The sequence below is a fragment of the Protopterus annectens genome, chromosome 13.part0 (assembly GCF_019279795.1).
Source record: "Protopterus annectens isolate FY-2018-M chromosome 13.part0, PAN1.0, whole genome shotgun sequence".
Classification (NCBI taxonomy): domain Eukaryota; kingdom Metazoa; phylum Chordata; order Ceratodontiformes; family Protopteridae; genus Protopterus; species Protopterus annectens.
The window spans coordinates 1,338,370,916-1,338,385,381 of NC_056747.1; positions in this window are offsets into that span (position 1 = coordinate 1,338,370,916).

A 14,466-nucleotide genomic window follows, 5' to 3' on the forward strand; every position below is an offset into this window, starting at 1 on the left:
CTTGAACTCTTTAGGGAAGAGCTCTGCTTCACATCAGTGGGAAGCCTGGTCCAAAGAAAGGTTTGTCACCGAGACATATACCTATCCCTCCAACATGTGCTATATATGTGACAGATTACATTTATGTCCCTAGATTGGGTAATTCTGATGCTATTTGTAGTACAGATTAACAAAAAGTTAATCAGGGTGTGATCTGAGGATTCTTTGGAGGCCAGCCATTGATCAACACTCAGCAGTCTGTATGAGACAGAGTACAGTGACAGGGTTTTAAGGCAACATACTGTTTACATTCTGTATTTTTTTTTTTTTGTGTGGAACCTCTGTAGATGTTCCAGTTGTTATATATGCCTGGTCAGGTACATGCCAAAGGGGATGTACTCAATGACTGTTCTGATGAGGGTCAAGTACAGTGGAACAGTGACATTCTTGGGCCTAGATATCATATCCCTGCTTATAAGTTCCACACACAGAATGATTTCCTTATGTGTCTTACCAGTAGACACATGGTGGTTAAAGGCCAGGTTACTGTCTACATGCATTCCCAAATCCCTGACTACTAAGTATGCTCTTAAGGGTGGATTATCAGCATGGCAGTTTCCAGGAGTAGCCAAATTCCCAAAGGATACTATTAAGCATTTCTTGGCATTGAGTTTTATACTACAGCTCTGGCATCAGTTATTTGTCTGTATCAGGCCTTCTTGCAGGGTATTCATGTCTTGGGAGAGATTCTATAACTGTACCTTGTTTGCAATTGTATTCAAACTTGGTCAGCCAGAGGCCCTTGATGTTGGCCTTGACTTCAGAGAAGTAGATGCTAAAAGGGGGCAGACTCAACACAGAGCCCTGAGGGACTCCACTACTGACCAGTCTTTCTGTTGAGGTGGACTACCCTATCCTAACTTCTTAGATCCTATCTGTGAGCCAGCTGGCTATCCATCAGGTGACATAGGCGTTTATAACTAATTTTATGAGTATGTCTAATGAAGCCTGAGTGGGCTACTGTATCAAATGCCTTGGCCAGATCAAGGTAGGCAGTATGCAACATTGCTTTGGTCACCTTCTCAAAGAAATCTATCATGTTGAATATGCATGCCCTGTCCTTGCAGACTCCAAACTGGGTTGGATGCAGTGTTTAAGTTTCCTGCATTATTTTTTATTGTTTCCATGATGATTTTTTCCATGTCTTTGCATAAGAGACTAGTCAGACTTATGGGTCATCATTTACCAGGGTCTGTAGTAGGCCTCTCCTTGTCTAGAGAGATGACAGCTGCAATCCTCTGTTCCCTTGGCATGAAGGCTGTCTGGAGGCTGTGATTAAATAGTGATTATAGTAGTCCAAACAGGACATGTTCCATGATAGTTAGGCCACATCCTGGAATATTATTGGGGTCCATAACTGATTTAAATTTCCAGGTTTACCATATCCACTAAACTAGCCAGGATACCTTCAGGCCTAACACAGTTGCAAAAGTGGGTTAAATTACAGTGATACAGTCTTTCTTTTGCGTGAAAAGACCAAATGCAAAGCCCCTTACTAGTATAGTAACTGGCGCATAGGATGTCCTAGTGCCATGCATGGTTCTTATAGCAGCCTGATGATGTGAAGTCTGACAGGAAAAAGACCCAATATGGTAGTGTGTACATAAAGGCAGGACTATTTAGGTACATAGTATTATTTTGGATAGAAACAAGCTTGTGTGTGTGTGTGTGTGTGTGTGTGTGTGTGTGTGTGTGTGTGTGTGTTGGAGTGATGATAATATGCAGCATTCCAAACAGATAAAGATTTGTCAGGTGTAATGTGTTTGTTAATGACCATTGTTCTTTGCTGTAATAGGACAAGAAGTGAGATTAACTTGTGAAGATGTGTTACTATTTTAGTCAAATAATGCAGGGAACAGTTGGAATTCACTTAAAATGCAGCTGATTAAATTTCTTCTGTAGTCATCAGAGAGGCAATTGTTTTGTGTTAAAGTGGCTCGTGGTGGAACAATTTGGGTGTGTGAAGATGTGCTCCATGTTTTAAATATTACATATGTCATTTGCATACCTCTCAACTCTGAAGATTTTCACAGAATGTCCAGATTTTTGCCTCATATTTTTGGCCTATTTCCATCAAATTGTGGTTTTCTGGCAAATCACTGGTAAATCATTGAGGGTTGAAATCAGAAAATAATGACAGACACTTGAGTTTCAGACTTCATGCCCTTCAGAAAATTTATACTAATGCAGAACCTGTTATTCTATCAACTTTCTAAGTTGGTAAGAGCAATATTTTAGAGTGTCCCTATTTTTGGTCCTTTGTCCCCCATTATCTATGGCTTTGTCCAGATTTCTTGCTCTAAGAGGTTGAAAGGTATGGTCATATTGTGCAGGAGGAAAACTAGACCAGAGCAACTGGAAATAGAGTGAGTAAGTGAGTGAGTGAGTGAGTGAGTGAGTGAGTGAGTGAGTGAGTGAGTGAGTGAGTGAGTGAGCTGCTGTATTTTCTATGTTGCATCAAACTACACAAAATGCTGTGTTGCTCTAGCAAGAGTCTTCTTTTCTTTTGGCTGTTCCCATTAGGGGTCGCCACAGCAGATCATCTGTTTCCATTTCTTCCTGTCCTCTGCTTCTTGCACTGTCACACCAACCACCTGCATGTCCTCTCTCACCACATCCATAAATCTTACCTTAGGCCTTCCTCTTTTCCTCTTACCTGGCAGCTCCATCCTTAGCATCCTTTTCCCAATATACCCATCATCCCTCCTCAGCACATGTCCAAACCAATGCAATCTTGCCTCTCTAACTTTTTCTCCAAACCGTCCAACCTGAGCTGACCCTCTAATACACTGATTCCTAATCCTGTCCATCCTTGTCACACCCAATGCAAACCTTAACATCTTTAACTCTGCCACTTCCAGCTCTGACTCCTGCCTTTTTGTCAATGCCACCATCTCCAACCCATACAACATTGCTGGTCTCACTACCCTCTTGTAGATCTTCCCTTTCACTCTTACTGGTAGCCATCTGTCACAAATCATTCCTGACACTCTTCTCCACCCATTCTACCCTGCCTGTACTCTCTTCTTCACTTCTCTTCTACACTCACCATTACTCTGAACTGTTGATCCCAAGTACTTAAACTCATCCACCTTTGCCAACTCTACTCCCTGCATCCTCACCATTCCTCTATCCTCCCTCTCATTCACACACACATATTCTGTCTTAGTCCTGCTGACCTTCATTCCTCTCCTCTCTAGAGCATATCTCCACCTCTCCAAGGTCTCCTCAACCTGGTCCCTACTCTCACTACAGATCACAATGTCATCTGCAAGCATCATAGTCCATGGGCCTCCTGTCTGATCTCGTCTGTCAACCTGCCCATCACCATTGCAAATAAGAAAGGGCTCAGAGCTGATCCTTGATGTAATCCCACTTCCACCTTAAATGGATCTGTCGCTCCCATTGCAGACTTCACCACTGTCACACTACCCTCATACATATCCTGTACCACTTTTACATACTTCTCTGCCACTCCTGACTTCCTCATACAATACCACAACTCCACTCTAGGCACCCTATCATATGCTTTCTCCAAGTCCACAAAGACACAATGCAACTCCTTCTGACCTTCTCTATATTTCTCCATCAACACTCTCAAAGCAAACATCACATCTGTAGTGCTCTTTCCCAGCATGAAACCATACTGCTGATCACTAATCATCACCTCTCTTCTTAACCTAGCTTCCACTACTCTTTCCCATAACTTCAAGCTGTGACTGATCAGTTTTATCCCTCTGTAGTTACTACAACTCTGCACATCACCCTTATTCTTAAAAATAGGTACCAAAGCACTTTTTCTCCACTCCTCAGGCATCCTCTGACTTTCAAAGATTTCATTAAACAATCTGGTTAAAAACTCCACTGCCATTTCAACTAAGCACCTCCATACTTCCACTGGTATGTCATCTGTACAAACAGCCTTTCCATTCTTCATCCTCTCCATAGCTATCCGTACTTCCTCCTTGCTAATCTGTTTCACTTCTAACAAGAGTACAGAAACTTATTCTATTGTCTTACTACACTTCCCATGCATCAGTTTTTCCATTGCATGCTATCTTACCATCCTTCATAACATGGCAAAGCAATTATACTGTTGTGGTTTACTGCTGCAGTATTTTTCCAAAATATAATTTGCACAACCAATTTCTCCATATGCAAAACATATTTTCTCCCATATTTACTGGCAACAATTACCTTCTCCACAATATTAATTTAAATTTCAGCACTATGATAATGGGGAAAAATAACGTGTGTTACAGAGTAACATTTTGATTGGTGCTACACTGCGTTGCTGAAGATTCTTCTTCTTCGTACCATGTGGTCCACATACTATTTTGAAACCTTCGCTGGAGATACAGTCCACATATCCCTTAAGCAGCATATCTCCCTGTGTCTGCTACCCTTTCTGTGAAGATTCCCTTAAGATGAGACATTAAAACGAGACCTCGTCTGCTGGAATTGGTGGCAGCTCAGGTAGATGTAGAAGATCCCAGGGCACTTACAAAAAAGTGTGGGGGAAGTTTACTGGTCATCTGGCCAAATTTCTCCTAAACAGTGTATATATACTTCCTTGGGTCTGCCCTGAAAAGAGGTCATTGGCCTGGCCCCCTGCTGAAATTTCATCACTCAAAATGAAGACTGCTGAAAAGCAGAAAAAAAAAACAGGCAGAAAACCTGGAGAAGACCAAATCTCTAAAAATCTCTCTTCTCTTTAAAACTTCAAACTTTTTTTTGTAGGGGGGGCAAGCCCCCACTGAACCTGCACCACCATGTGGAGTGCAAGAACCCCCCTGAACTTATATATTGCTATGTATGTGTGTGTGTGTGTGTGTGTGTGTGTGTGTGTGTGTGTGTGTGTGTGTGTGTGTGTATATATATATATATATATATATATATATATATATATATATATATATATATATGTATATATGGTTCCACATGAAACAATCGAATGTTCAGAACATCGAAGTTCTGATCATCGAGACCAGAATAGCAATGTTCAGAACATCGAAGGTTCAAAGTGAAAGTGCCAGGTAAGTAAAAATGTTAACTTTTGGGTGTATATGCAGGGCAGCAAGGTGCACTGCATGTTGTGTGTGTGCCATCTGAGTGTTGGCATTGCAGGTAAGTGCGGAAATCTCCGTTTAAGCGCTACATATAGCGGTAAGCGGAGATTTCCCTTACCCCACAGTAGTGCGATCTCGGAGTTGGAATATTAAAGTGGGGGTGTGTGGGGGGTGCAGGGGGGGTGAAGCCCCCCTGCATAAAATAGTTGTTGAATGTTTATTTCTTTTTCTGTGGTTAACTTTAAACCTTCGATGTTCTGAACAGCGAGGTTCTGGTCTTGATGATCAGAACTTCGGTGTACTGAACATTCGATGGTTTCAAGTGGAACTGTATATATATATATGTGTGTGTGTGTGTGTGTGTGTGTGTGTGTGTGTGTGTGTGTGTGTATGTATATATATATATATATATATATATATATATATATATATATATATATATTTATATCTACAAAGTCTACTCTTCAATTTTTCCCTTGGAACTACACAAACTTTCAACTTAAACACTCAAACCTTTCACTTCTCATACCGGTACTTGCTCAAAACTCATAGCAAGCACTAATAAACCTTAGCACTAGACCCCCCTATACTGTAGAGAAGGACAAGGGTCTCTATTCGACCTTACCAGCCAATCAGTAAAACAGTACACTGTACCTATCCAGGCATGTCCAAAGGGCAGTTTCAGGTGTACTCTCTGGTCCAACTGGTGAATCTGTGCATTTTGAGGCAATGTTACAATTGCCTCATGTACACAGACAACCCTCTCCTCCTTCCACCAAACACTAATACATGCAAGAGATGCAATTATACAGCCGAACTGGAGGCTAAGCTCTCTCAACCCAAGACTGGACCAGGCCGTCAAGAGGAGAAGGGAATTACTTACATCACACCATCAGTCTCACATAGACCTATGAAACCAGCACCGAAAAAAAAACACATAAATACACAAAAACATACTTGGAGGCTCTAAATAAAAATCTGCAAAATCAACAGAGACCTCCAAAGCAGACATCCAAGCAATCTCCACCCCCCAACACAAACCATGAAACACATACTTCACAAACCCAGTGTGCCACACAATCACAGCCCTTAAGGCAAAATAACATACCCAACACACTAGTAATAGGTGACTCTATAGTCAGGCAGACAGACGTCCCACTCACTAGGCTGAACAAGAAGAAAGTTACTGTTAGCTGCCTGTCGGGTGCCAGGATCCGCCACATAACACAAGCACTCAGGTCACTCCAGAACAAGTACAAATATGACTCTGTCATTGTCCATGTTGGTGTGAATGACTTGAGCCATACCTCCCTGGACTACATGAAAAGAGACATGGACGAGCTCTCTGATCACATAGCCCGGGCTGGTATGACCCTGACCCTGAGTAGCATCCTGCTCTCACCAAGAATGATACCATGTATAGAGAAAAAATTATCAATTTCAACAATTGACTAAGCTTCTGGTGTCATTCAAAGGGGATCCAGTGTATGTCAGCCTGGGATGACATGCTCGACAAGCCACGCTGTTTCACTAGAGATGGCTTGCAACTTAGGCTTTCGAATAATGGCCAAGGCTCTTGCCACCCCCATAGTGCCTTTTTTAGGCAAGGCTCAAAAGACAAACCCACCGCCGTAAATAGCACAAGTAACAAAAACCTGAGGGTAATGCTACTCAATGCCAGAAGTCTAAACCTCAAAATGCACGCACTCGAGGCACTCCTCAGTATGGAGAAAATTGATATATGTGCAGTAACAGAAACCTGGTTTAAGGCTCCAGAGAACACCCCAGCACTACCAGGCTACAACTCATACCATACATTTCGGCCACAAAACCTGGACCGAAATACAAAAGGTGGGGGAGTATCCATATTCATAAAGGATACCCACTCCTCCAAGTTAGTGGCACAGCACGATGCTTCAGAGATCATCCACATGCAACTAACAATGGGCAAAACTGCTATTCAAATTATAGTTTGCTACAGATCACCCACCATGTCCCAGGACCTCCACTCCGCATTCCTGGAAACACTGGGAAACATAAAGGTCCTACCAAACACCCTGATATTGGGTAATTTCAATTACCCAAACATTAACTGGGAGAACTACTAAAGTACAAACTCCCTTGCCCAACATTTCCTAGAATTTATAAACTCAAATGCCCTGGATCAACTGGTCAACACTCCCACAGAGGTGACAACATATTGGACCTGGTCATCACCAACATGGGCGACCAGTGTTCCACACCGGAGGTCAATCCCTCGCTGGTTAGATCTGACCATAAACTAGTCACTCTGGATATCCACATTCCGCCACCACCCCCGGTCAAAGAAACCACTATGAAAAACTTTTCAAAAACAAACTTCACGTTACTTAAGACTGAGGTGGGAAGTTTCAAAACCCCCATGCTAAAGGATAACGCTGTCCAACCTGCAAAATCCTTTACTAATGCACTCTATGGGCACCTAGAAGAATGCATGGATCATGCTATCCCAAACAAAACCAAGACTAACTCCTCCAAGAAAAGGAAACCAGTCTGGTGTACCCCTGCCATAAACAAGCTATACAATAGAAGGAGGAAACTAGTACAGAAAAGAGTAAAATCCCAAGAAGGGAAGACATCCCTGATCAGTATCAGCAAGAAACTAGGCTCCCTCATAAAATCATCCAAGGCTAGCTTCGAAAGAGAAATTGCCATGTACTCCAAAGATAACCACAAGGCATTCTTTAGCTATGTCAAGAATCTAAGTGGCAATTCTCAGATCTGCTCTGAGTTAGTGCAGAATGGCACAAAATACACTGAACCGACCGATATAGCTAACATCCTGGCAGACAGGTTCAGTGCAAATGTCACCCCCCTCTCACCCCCAAAAGGGCCCATAACTATACCAGAAGAATGTAGTGCCCCTGAAATCACAGACACTCAGGTTAAAACAGCCCTCTCCAAAGCCAAAAACACAGCATCAATGGGACGGGGCAGTGTCCCAGGCTGCATCCTACATGAGCTCAAAGATGAACTAACCCCTCACCTGAACACACTGTTTAAACTCAGCCTCTCCATAGGCTGCGTGCCCACAGAGTGGTGCACAGCAATGGTTATTCCACTCCAGAAAGGTGGAGCCACAACAGACCCCGGGAACTATTGCCCTATAAGCCTGACTAGCTTGGTCTGCAAAGCTATGGAGCGCATCATCATGGATTTCATTAACAGAGACATTGGAAACCTCCAAACACTGGACTCTACCCAGTTTGGCTTTGCTAAGGGCAGCTCATGCCTCCTAAACCTGGTGGACTTCTTTGAGACAGTTACCAAGGCTATAGACGAGGGAAAGGTGGTCCACACAGCTTACCTAGACTTCAACAAAGGCCTTTGACACGATTCCCCACTCAGGTATTATAGACAAGCTCACCAGCCTGAACATAAACCCCTACATCACAAGATGGGTTGCCAACTGGCTCACGGACAGAACCCACATGGTAAGAGTTGCAGGAGCTAGGTCTGACTCTAAACCGGTTACAAGTGGCGTTCCCCAGGGCTCAGTTCTAGGACCCCTCCTGTTCGGCATATACTTCTCAGAGGTACAGGCAATCACAGGAGGACTATGGCTGACCAAGTTTGCAGACGACTGCAAACTAGGGGCTATAATTGACTCTCTGGCTGACACAGACATCCACCAAAAGGGTCTCACTGAGACAGATACCTGGTGTCAAAACCATGGCCTCAAGCTAAATGCCAAAAAGTGCATAGTCATTCCCTTTGGAAAAAACAATGTACCCACAAACTACCACATAGGTGGTAGCTTGCTAAATACGGAAGACGTAATAAGGGACCTGGGGACCCAAGTAGATAGTAACCTCTCCTTTGATAATCACATTGCCAAAGTGGTTAGAAAATCCTTCTATGTGGCCCACCTAATCACAAAAGGGTTTGCATCCAGATTGAAAGAGGTCATTGGGCCCCTCTATGCATCACTCATCAGACCTATCATAGAGTACAATGCCCCATTTGGGATGTACCTTACAAGACACCTGCAACAACTGGAAAGACCACAGAAGTACCTCACCAAGAGGATCACTGGCCTCAAGCAGATGCCCTATGCAGCTCGACTGAAGAAACTCCAGCTGTACTCAGTTGCATACCACCTACTCAGAGGTGATCTCTGCCTGACATACAAGGCCATGTCCAACCCAGAATTGATGGACATGCTCCACCTAAAGAAAACCATATCCCCTCAAGCCACATGCTCCAGGGATCTAAACCTCACCACAACAATAAATAGGACATGCTGGCGGGATAGATTCCTGTCCCAGACACTTCCCATGTTCTGGAACAAGATTCTAATCTACATTAGCCAGAGCTCCTTGCTAACCCTCTTCAAGAGAAACCTTGACGAGTGGATGGGAAACAGAAAGTTTACCCCAGGGATCACTTCAATGGATCTGCTGGATAGACGCACAGGGAATTAATCTAAGGTGGCAGCGAAAGCCAACACATTCCGGCTAGGCTTATAAATGCCTTCAGGCATATAGCCTAGTACCTACCTATGAACCTATGAATCTATATCAACTCCATGATTGTCATACCTCAGAGAAAAGGGATTACACCGAGAAGTGGCATAGTGGCATCTCAGATGTAGTATATGTAAGTCTGTTTTCTCTGCCATTCAGTCTCTGCATTTGAGGACTCGCTCTGGCAGGTCCTGACATTTCAAATGGTTACCCATTGGCCTAGTTTGACTAACACAGTCAACAAAATGTAAATATATAAAATACTTGAACAAAATGTAAATAAGTAAAATACTTGCCTAGAATACAGTTGGTAATCTCAATTTGGAAGTTGTGAATTCTGTACTGTTTCTGTTCTTTGTTCATTTTTGCCCCCACTGCCTGCTGACCATCATTGGTCAGCTAGCTCATTTGTTCCTCAGTCATTAGGGAGGTGATAACCAACCAGGAGAGGCTATCTTGAAGGCATTTATGAGGGATGATTCTGATTTTCTTTTTGCAGCCTAGTCTCCATTGCATATGGCCAGTAATGTCCCAGGGTTCTGCATGCAATGAGCATTAGCAAGGGTGACGTAACCCTTAAGACAACCCTTCTCCTCTTGAAGCTTGTGCTCATGTGGGACCTGTAGTCTCCATTGGGGAATGCTGCCATGGAAACGTGGGCCTTACCTGCCTTCTAAGAAGATGTACCACTTGTTTTTCTCAACACCAGCTCCAGCAGGCACCAGGCCACTGAAATTATAGCCCTGGCTTTATTCCTCTATGTAAAAACAGCATCTCCAAAGAAAGAAAACCAATTTTACAATCTAACTTGTTTAGATATGCAGCTTTGTTGAGCCATGGGCAGTGCCATGTCTCAACAGGGGGGATGGTACAGTTAGTGAATCGAGTGTTTACAACGTATGGATTTACAAACTACACAAAACATTTTTGTGCAGCATGCCATGTTTGTAACAGGCATCATGTACAGGGGGCACTGAAGCCTAAGCAAGGGAGTTTCCCTACACCACCGTATCCGTTCCATACTATCTGTATGGATTTTATAGAACTAAACAAATGCGAAAATAAAAAGTACTGTCTTGTCATTACAGATATGTTTTCCAAATGGGTGGAAGCTTTTCCGACTAAAAATCCAGATGCAGCTACTGTTGCAAAAGCCCTCATTAAAGAAATTATTCCTAGATTTGGCATACTGGAAAAGATTTATAGTGACAATGGCACGCACTTTGTAAATCAAACCATACAACAATTGAGCCGTTATTTCGGGATTTCTCTGAAAAAGCATTGTGCATACCACCCCCAATCTGCAGGATTAGTAGAGAGGCATAATGGAATTCTGAAAAATAAGCTTAGGAAATTGATTAGTGAGACACAAAAGAACTGGGTGCCTCTGGTACTGTTGAGTATGAGAACTGTTCCAAATGTAAAAGGATTAACTCCTTTTGAAATACTGTTTGGGAGGGCATATTATACACCTCAGTGGAAACCCCTCATGCTTGCAGACCAGGAGGCTGACAGTTCACTTGCAGAGTATATGAGGCGATTTTTGAATAACAAACTTCTGCAGTTAAACTCTGTTTCAGATAAAAAACAAGCCAGACCATCGGAAGCAGCAGCAGCAGCCCCAGGCATGTGGGTCTGGGTGAAGGTCGTGAAGAAAAGAAACTGGAGTTCTCCAAAGTGGGAAGGACCATACCAGGTGCTACTGTCAACACCCACTGCAGTCAAGATCGCAGAGCGAGCATCCTGGATTTATCTGACACACTGTAAATTGGTTAAAAACTTTGAATTACACAAAAACCTTGTTACTGTTATACCACGAGAACAAAATGACCAAGTATAGAGTAAACAGGGATGCAGAACAACCTCTGAAAAATTGCATGATCATCCTGTTAGCTATACTGATAACAATGATTTTTTTGCTGTGGCCTTTCCTTTTTTCAGTCACACGAGTTGAACTGAACAAACGTGATGCATTACTCATAGACTGGCATCCAAACTTTAACACTTACCAAACAATTAAATATGTGTATGCGGAGACTTTTAATGTTTCGAACTGCTGGATTTGCACAGCTATACCAAGAGCATACAGGGGATTATTAATGACTGCTGTCCCCCTAGAGGTCAATGAGACCTGGGAAAACTTGATTTTTGATACTACACCTGTAAAATCACAAGACAAAATAGCATTGTACCTACCTGTTACACAAAAATGAATTGTATGTTTTTATAAAAATGACACTATTCAGGTGGGTTGGAGCAATTGCAATGTGACTGTTTCTTATAAATGTTATATTAAGGCTAATAAGGCAGAAACTATCTGTGATGCAAACTATGACTCATATCTTGAGAAAATGAAAAAGACTGTTAGTGAAATACAACATAATCCTGTTTTTTTTAAGCAACTTTCTATTATTGACAAGAAAATGTTTCATGCAGGGCGAGCATATATCAATACTAAAGTAGAGAATTGTTGTTTTGTTTGTGGGAAAAAGGCATACAAATGGCTACCTGAGAATTGGTCCGGCAGTTGTTTTTTGGGTTACCTTGTTCCGGCCATATGACACACTGCAGCTTTGCATCAGGGGAAAATTCGAAACATCAGTGAGGTCAGCAGTAAACCTAGAAGTCCAATCAAGAGACCCGAGAATCCAGTGGGACGAATCGAAGCAGGGTGGAGAAACCATAACTCCGTAAAAAACAAATATAAACTGATACACATGGACTTGAGTGACACTATTATATCATGGGCAGGCATAGCCCCTACATATGGTGCAGTGAAATCGATTTGGGAGTTGAGAAAACTGTCCAAACTTCTTGAAGTTATGAGCAATGCAACTTTTTCTGCTCTCGAATCAGTGACTGATGAACTAAATGCTATGAGAACTGTGGTGCTTCAAAACCGCATGGCTCTTGACTTCACCCTAGCGGCGAGAGGTGGTACGTGCACTTTAATCAAAGAAGAATGCTGTTCGTATATTCCTGACAACCAGCACGAGATAAATGACCATCTTGAGGTGATCCAGCAAGTGTCGACCATGACCAAACCAGGCCCAAACCCTCTGACGGATTTTTTCCAGAATTTGTTTAGGGGATGGGGTTCCATCCTAATGAACATCCTGATTGCCATTTGTGTGGGATTACTCCTATTAGGAGCATGTATTTGTTGTGGTAGTCCCTGCATGAAAAAGTTAATCAAAGATTTTATAGACATGTCAGTTTATGAGACTTTGTATCAAAGTACTGAAATTGAAGAGTTGTTGAAAACTGAAATGCTTTCATAAGTCTAAACTAAATGACTCTCTTAACTGCAAATCCAGAATGGAAGACGTTAGGAGAAGAAGCAAACCGTTTATGCTTTTGAAAATAGAATAAAAAGTATTAACAGGGGGGAAATGTCAGAAAAATATTCATTTTTATATATGTCTAATGCTTATTAGAAGCTAAAAGGGTTAACACGTTTTCATTCTATTTTATGTACAAGCTTAATTCTGTATGAAATTATAAGATGAATTTTCAAACCACAGTATGCTTTCTGAAACTGCAAGATGCACCCAGACCTAGTATTTGCTAGCACAGCAAAATTCATGTTTATGCCTTTTGGAAATGTACTGAGAAGCAGGTGATTATCTGCTAGGTCAGGAAAATGTATGAATAGTGTATGAATAGAACAATACTGTTTTCTTTAACATGATTGAATATAAAGAACCAGCTCTGTTCATCTCATGAGAACATGCACAGCTGCGGAAAAGAAGAGATACATGAAACAAAATACTGCTTGAAGAATCTGTACTTGCTTTGTGCTCAAATTAGCTATAGTACCTTGAATGGTAACATAACATAGTGGGAAACTGTATCTAACCAGTGGTCACCAAGGCCACGTTGTTTTTCTTAGGAAGTTTTTCATAAAATTGATAACGCAAGCAGAAAATTATGGATAAACAGCTGCTAGGTAATGATGATGTTAAAACTTGTGATCTGTTACGTTAGCTTGGTAGGCAATGTCTTATTAGAAAATGTATAAAAATGCCTATACTTCCTGATTCTGGTTAGACAAACTCTGTATTAGCACGTTTTTGTCTCCTTGCTGCAAGATTAAAGTGCCTTAACCTGACCCTACCGTGTATTGATCATTTTTAAAAGTTATTTTTCCTATGACATATACACACAAAGACACACACACACATGTATATATATATATATATATATATCCCTAAATGTGAACAAGTACCTTTTCATTCCTTATACCTCCTTACTCTCCCTTCTTGACGTACTTCCTTACTTCAGCCAGTTTCCCTCCCCTGGCTCTCACTCTCTAAATATGCCATAAGTCTGTTTTTCCCTTGCTTCATATTGCAATTCTGGTATGCTTTAGACTAACTTACCTTTAATTTCTCTACAAACTAAGATTTTGTATAAACATTAAATGGTCATCATATAACTTAACATAAACTGCAGATGTTTTCGTTTTACTTTTGAAGATTATAAAATTATTGTTCTTAATTTTTTTTGTAATAATTTGGAGCTTTTCACTTGGGCCGTCACTGAAAATCAGATTCTACCCAGTCACACTTTCTGGGTAATCAAATATCAAATAAATACATCCATGGTATCTTAAAGCTTGTTACAGTTAACTAAAAGTTTAACTAATTGGATCCAACCCAGTTTGGCTTTGTCAAGGGCAGATCATGCCTTTTAAACTTGGTTGACTTTTTCGAAACAGTCACCAAGGCCATTGATGAGGGCAAGGCAGTCCACACAGCCTACCTTGACCTGGCAAAGGCTTTCGACACAATACCCCACTCGGGTATCATTGAAAAACTCACCAGCTTAAATGTAAACCCATACGTCACAAG